Source organism: Mastomys coucha, unplaced genomic scaffold (assembly GCF_008632895.1).
Source record: "Mastomys coucha isolate ucsf_1 unplaced genomic scaffold, UCSF_Mcou_1 pScaffold18, whole genome shotgun sequence".
Lineage (NCBI taxonomy): Eukaryota > Metazoa > Chordata > Mammalia > Rodentia > Muridae > Mastomys > Mastomys coucha.
The window spans coordinates 37,195,242-37,201,241 of NW_022196900.1; the positions used below are offsets into that span (position 1 = coordinate 37,195,242).

At 34.0% G+C, this 6,000-nt stretch overlaps 1 protein-coding gene across 41 annotated transcripts in view; it reads right to left on the reverse strand.

The window, feature by feature from the left end:
• The window catches only part of Ptprd (protein tyrosine phosphatase receptor type D), a 2,240,535-nt gene that overhangs the window by 1,064,630 nt on the left and 1,169,905 nt on the right, over positions 1–6,000 (reverse strand). For all 41 annotated transcript variants that reach the window (XM_031377711.1, XM_031377696.1, XM_031377694.1 and 38 more), the window contains exon 8: positions 1,614–1,647. The gene's annotated coding sequence lies outside the window, so the exon portion shown is untranslated. The remainder of the gene's footprint in view (positions 1–1,613; positions 1,648–6,000) is intronic.

The following is a 6,000-nucleotide window of genomic DNA, read 5'->3' on the forward strand; positions in this document are numbered from 1 at the left end:
TACCAGAAATAAGAGTGGAAGTAGTCATGGTGGCTGACTCATACCCTAGTCTTTTCCTGTGTAGCTTAATGAAAACAAGGTTGGTTTTGCTCTCACCCAAAATGTTCTTTGCACAACCAGGAAAGAACTCTTGATATATATAGCAAATAAAGGATGCAAGTAAATGCCTGAAAATTAGAGTTCTTAATACAGAGAAGAGGCAGAGGTGATAATTACTTGATGTGATTCCTTTGGGTGTGCTCAAAGAGCAGTGACTTTCACATCACTTAAAAATTAACTGAAATTCAGGCTTGAGCTAAATGTAAGATCCACCTCACCAGAACTGTCTTTACAAATTAACTTAGGTAATTCTCATGGTTATCATGATTGAGATACACTGATGCAATAAATCATATTTCTGCATGTATTTTCTCTGTGCCATGTATCATAAAGCATCCTATGTAGTTGATGTCTATTCCCTTTCCTAACAACATCTATGCAAATATCTTTACTTCATCTTAATTTCTTTATACATAGCTTCTAGGCTGGCAATCTCATTTTGTTTCAGGCAGTTTGGTATGGGAGAGCCTGCATAAAGTCTTGTGTTTAAATTCTGCTTAATACAGTGGTTAAAGGAAAAAAAAATGCAACCATCTTTTTTAATCTATTCTGAACTGATAAATCCATGCTAACCATCTAATGTGGAGTCTTCTTTTAAGTAGATCAGTAGAAAGAGAATCTTCAATGCCAGTTCAATAAAATAAAAAGCACAGTGACCCCTGTGATTACACAAGGTCACAAAAAAAACAAAACAAAAAACAAAACAACAACAACAAAAAAAACGATCCACTGTATGGATGAATTAAGAATTAAGACTCTAAACTTAAAGTTTGTTAACTAATTATCTGAAATAGAAAAGCAATTAAATACATTAAGATATATCACTATATTTGTTTTTTGTCTTATAGATTAGTAGAGAAAAAACTTGTATATATTCTTAAGTGTTAGGTGTTTTGTTTTGATACACTATAAAATATTCTGATATGGCTGGGGAGAAGGCTCAGCAGTTGGCAGGACTGTCTGGTCTCCTCAGGGTCATGAGTTTGATCCCTGGCTCTTGCCAAAAAAAAAAAAAATACCTTTAGCTGGGCAATGGTAGCTCATGCCTTTAATCTCAGCACTTGGGAGGCAGAGGCAGGCAGATTTCTGAGTCCAAGGCCACCCTGTTCTACAGAGTAGTTCCAGGACAGCCAGGGATACACAGAGAAACCCTGTCTTGAAACAAACAAACAAAAATTCTGCTAATTTCTCGTGAGATATATTAGTTTTTTAATTGATTAATGATTTGGTATATGTTGAGTAAGTGAGCATTTCTCAGGAAATGTTGAGAATCTGTTTATCTAACTTCTAAGTATTTGTTTTAATTGGAAGAAAATAAAAGACAAAACAGTATTTTAAAATGCTTTATGGGTTTCTTTAAGGAAAACTAATTTTAACATCATAACCCCAATTAATAAATAAATAAATTTCCTTGAGTTTTAGAGGGATAAACATTTCACACATGTTAGAAGATAAGAGGAAAGAGAAGTAGGCGATAGAGAAAGGGAGAATGAGGAGCCAAACGAAGTACTCACCACAGTTGTTCAGTCAATGGACAGGCACCATCATCTGCAAAGCAAAATTTTATTTTTATAATGTGATCATGAATTCTATAAAAGAAGTCAAATTGTTTAAAAAATCCATTGTGAAAATCTATAAGAGGAAAATTAAACAAGTAAAGAATATTGTTGGTCTGATATCTATCATCACCATTTCAGAGTCAGAATAGTTTACCAATTTTTTTTAAAAAATCATTTTAATAAACATATCAAAGATATGTATATTATGTAGATATTTTTGACAGTTATGATTAAAGTGTATGCACAACCACAGTGATATCTATATAACAGTATTGGTCCAGGCATGAAAACAACTTTAAAATAACCTAATATACAGCTCTGATGTCATATACATTGTATGTATGGACTATTCTCTACACAAAAGATGCTTTTTAACACAGTACTTAGGGACTTCAGTAATTGTATATATACTCTTAACTTTTTAAGATTGTCTCTTTTGAATCTATATCCCACTATTTTCCATTGTGTAATTTCTTAAAACAAGCTTTCTTCCTATTATCTTTCCTTCATCCTTCCTTCCACTTTCTGTCCTTCTCAATCTCCTCCCTTCTTTCATTCTCTCTCTTCCTTCCTTCCTTTCTTTCTCTCTTTCTCTGTCTTTATTTCTTCCATCCTTTCTGTCTTCTTTTCTTTCCTTCTTTCTTTCCTATATTACTTATCACTTCCTTCTCTTTCTGCCTCAGTATCGTTCTACTTATTTTACAAGGGTAGCTCAGATGATGTTTTTGTGGTAGATCTCTTCTTGCTATGCATAGAGGAATTACTCTTCAGTCGAGGTGTTTTGTCCATATTTTGTACTATCAGGTTATGTTTATATCTTATGTTGTATTCAAGATTATTTGTGCTTGTCCTGTTCATCTTTGGGAACCAGAAGACTTCTTGCTATGCTTCTGTCAGAGAATATGATTTGAGGTACTGACTGAAGTATAAATATTGGGTTCCAGACATGCCAGCAGGAGTGTGTGAATGGAGTCACCCAAATTTAATGTACAAGACCCTATGTGTCAATATGACATTTCCGTTTTTTCCAAGATTTATTTCTAAATGTGTGCATGTTCAACGTGTACACAGGTGTCTGCAAAACAAGAGATGGCATCATATCACTTTGAACTACAGTTATATGAAGAATCCCAATGCTAAGGAACTCTTTATAATTAGCAGCAACAAACAATCTGTCACCCCCTTTCTCTTCTTCAGCAGATTATGTTCCCTGAATCTCGGCTCCTGTCACAATTGGTCACATTTACTTCTTCCAGTCCCATGGCTGAGTGAAATAGTCTCAAGCATTGTCTGCCATATTATTTTAAAGAAAATAAAGCTATTTCATAATTTTCCTGATTTAAACAGGGAAAGAAGACATTTCAAGCCAAAGTGTTCATCTGATTCTTGATCAGAGACTAATTGATTTGTCTAGATTTTCATCCAGCATTCTTGGTGCCTTATGCCTCAAGAATTTGAAAATATTGGAGTTTTATTCATAGCCCTCTTTTATTCTTTTCTACTTATATTTCAATAATTGTGATCATTGATCTGTCTTCAATCACTTCCATAATTATATTAAATACATATTAGCCATGTAATAAATCTAATAAACAAACACTAGTAGAATATTATGAGATAAAAATGAATAAAGAATAATTTATTCAAAATTTCTTATTTAATCATATCTGAGTAAATACTTTTTTTTAACTGAAGAAGTGTGTTGACACTAGTCTCATTTGCAGTGCAATTGTAGAAATCTTGGAGAGGGTGATAACCAGGTATATGCCTCCTACTTTCAATGTTGTACCATGGAGAAGTCAGGGAAGGAACTGCATACTCAGCTAAATACAGGAGAATGAGATAATTTCAGACCAAGAAAATGAGATAATTTCAATTACTGAAATTTGGCTTGGCACGCAAATACATAAATTGGATGGTCAGAAATCTGATCAGAATGATACAGAGCAAGGCAGCTTTGCAAGACAGGAGTTTACAGCTAAGCAACAGAAGTACAGCCAATATTATTAGTATCTAGGACTTCCAAAAGAGTAATAATGATAAAATTGGAGAGGTAAGTGGGGCCAGAATACAGACAACATAGAAGCCCATTCTGTGAAGTTTCATACAGCCTAAAGGTCTTGAAGAACTACTGAACAGAAACTTCAAGGCAAATGTGATTAGTGCCTCACAAACTAGAAATAAGGAGAAACTAGAAAGAAATAAGGAGAGTCCTTTCATACAGAAAGGAACAAAAAAGAGCTACCAACCAATTTCTTAAATTTCATAAAAGAAGTTCTAAAAAATTAGATCAAACCCAACACAGTCATAACAGGTGACTTCACTACCCATCTCTCACCAATAGATATGTCATCTGAACAAAAATTAAATAAGGAAACATCGAAGGTAACGACATTGTAAATAGAATGGATCCAATAGACAGTTTAATCCTACAAAACATTCCATCCAAGAATACATATTCTTCCAGCAGCTCATAGAAATTTCTTCAAAACTGACCACACATCAGGAAATAAAATGGGTCTGAATGAATATAGGAAAATGGAAATACTATCTATACTCTATTTGACCACACTGGAATCAATCTCTTAAGCAGCAGCAATAGAAAATACAGAAAGTTCAAAAGTTCATGGAGATTTAACAACATACTGCTGAATCAAAGACAATGATTGAAGAAATCAAAGAGGACTTTTAAATATTCCTAGAACTGAACAGAATTGAAAACACAACCTATCAAAACCTGCAGGACTTAATGAAGGCAACCCACAGAGCAAGGTCTAAGCATTAAGTGCCTACATTAAAAAGATGGAGGGCTCTTATATTAATAAGTTTTTGTTACAATTGAAGAATTTGAAAAAACCAAACATAGTGGACAGAAAGAGATGATAAAAATCAGGGCTGAAAATGATTAAACAGAAATTTAAAAAAACAACAGAAAGAATGAAGAGAAAGCTCTTTGAAAATATTAATAAGACTGACAAACTTTAATCAGCAGAAAGAGGTAAATGAAGTTAATAAAATTGGAGATGAAAAGAGACATTACAACAGATATTGTTGAGGTTTAGTCATGAGGGCACATTTTAAAAGTTTATACTCCACAAAACTGAAAAATTTAAAGAAATTAATAAATTTCTAAAAGCATGTAGCCTGCCAACTTTAAGTCAAGATTAAGAAACTAATTTAAGCAGCCCTACAACAACCTCTGAGAAAGCGGAAGTACTTTAAATTCTCCCAAATAATTCAGCACAAAATAGTACCAGGCCTTCAAAGAAGTAGTACCAGCTGTCTTCTATAAAACTGAAGAAAAATAAGGTGTTCAATTTCTTTAGGTGTTTTAGGTGTGCTGTGAGATGCAGATTCCTAAGACACTTCATCTCAGGATTGCTTCATGCTGCAGACATACCTTTTCTGCCACTATTATATAACTTAATGCTTCCTGGGCGTCTGCCCATCTTATTCGGGAAGATTTCCTACAGATTCAATTTGACAAAGTACTTTCACATAGTAATTCTGTGCAGATGAATTGATGTGTTCATAATTCCTATTAATGATTGTATAGAATTCCTAAATTAACACAAGTAATCTTAAGTCCCGTATAGAATAAAAGCTGTAAATACAGCTCTGTAAACCCTCATTTGTCACAGACACATTGCACTAGGAAAAGAAAGCAGGCTTGGAACACATTTATGGTCAAGGAAAACATTCTTTATAGGTTAGGAATGATGTCACTATCTGGTAATTAAAGTTCATAAACTGGGAATGGGAAATTTATTGTAGGTGCAAGGACAGAAAATAAAAGATAGACTAGTCTGTTTATACAAGACTTCAGAATAATAAAACACAAGGCAAGTTGGTTTGTCTCTTTACAAAAAGTTGCTAACTTATGGCATAAAATTATTGGGTTAAATTTGTAATAAATGCATGGAGCTAGTAACAGATAACGAATGATTAGTAAGATACTAGTCTTAATGGAAAGATTGTAAACAATACTACTGTGACTCTTATCAATCTATGACATGAACTATTTCCTTAAAGTTACTATGAACTTGTGGAATGTAAAAATTCTTAGAATATCATGTGATCAATTATCTTGAGAAGGCATAAAAATTAAGAACTACAATAAAGCAGTGGTATAGCCTTCTTCAGCTTCACCCAGTATGTATCTACATGTACCTTTTCTTCTTCTGTTTTTAATCTTCTTTCTCTTCTCTTCTCCTCTCCTCTCTTCCCTTCTCCTCCCCTTCCCCTCCCTCTCCTCTCCTCTTCCCTCCCCTCCCCTCCCCTTGCCTTCCCTCCTCTCCTCTCCTCTCCTCTCCTCTCCTCTCCCCTCCCCTCTTCTCCTCCC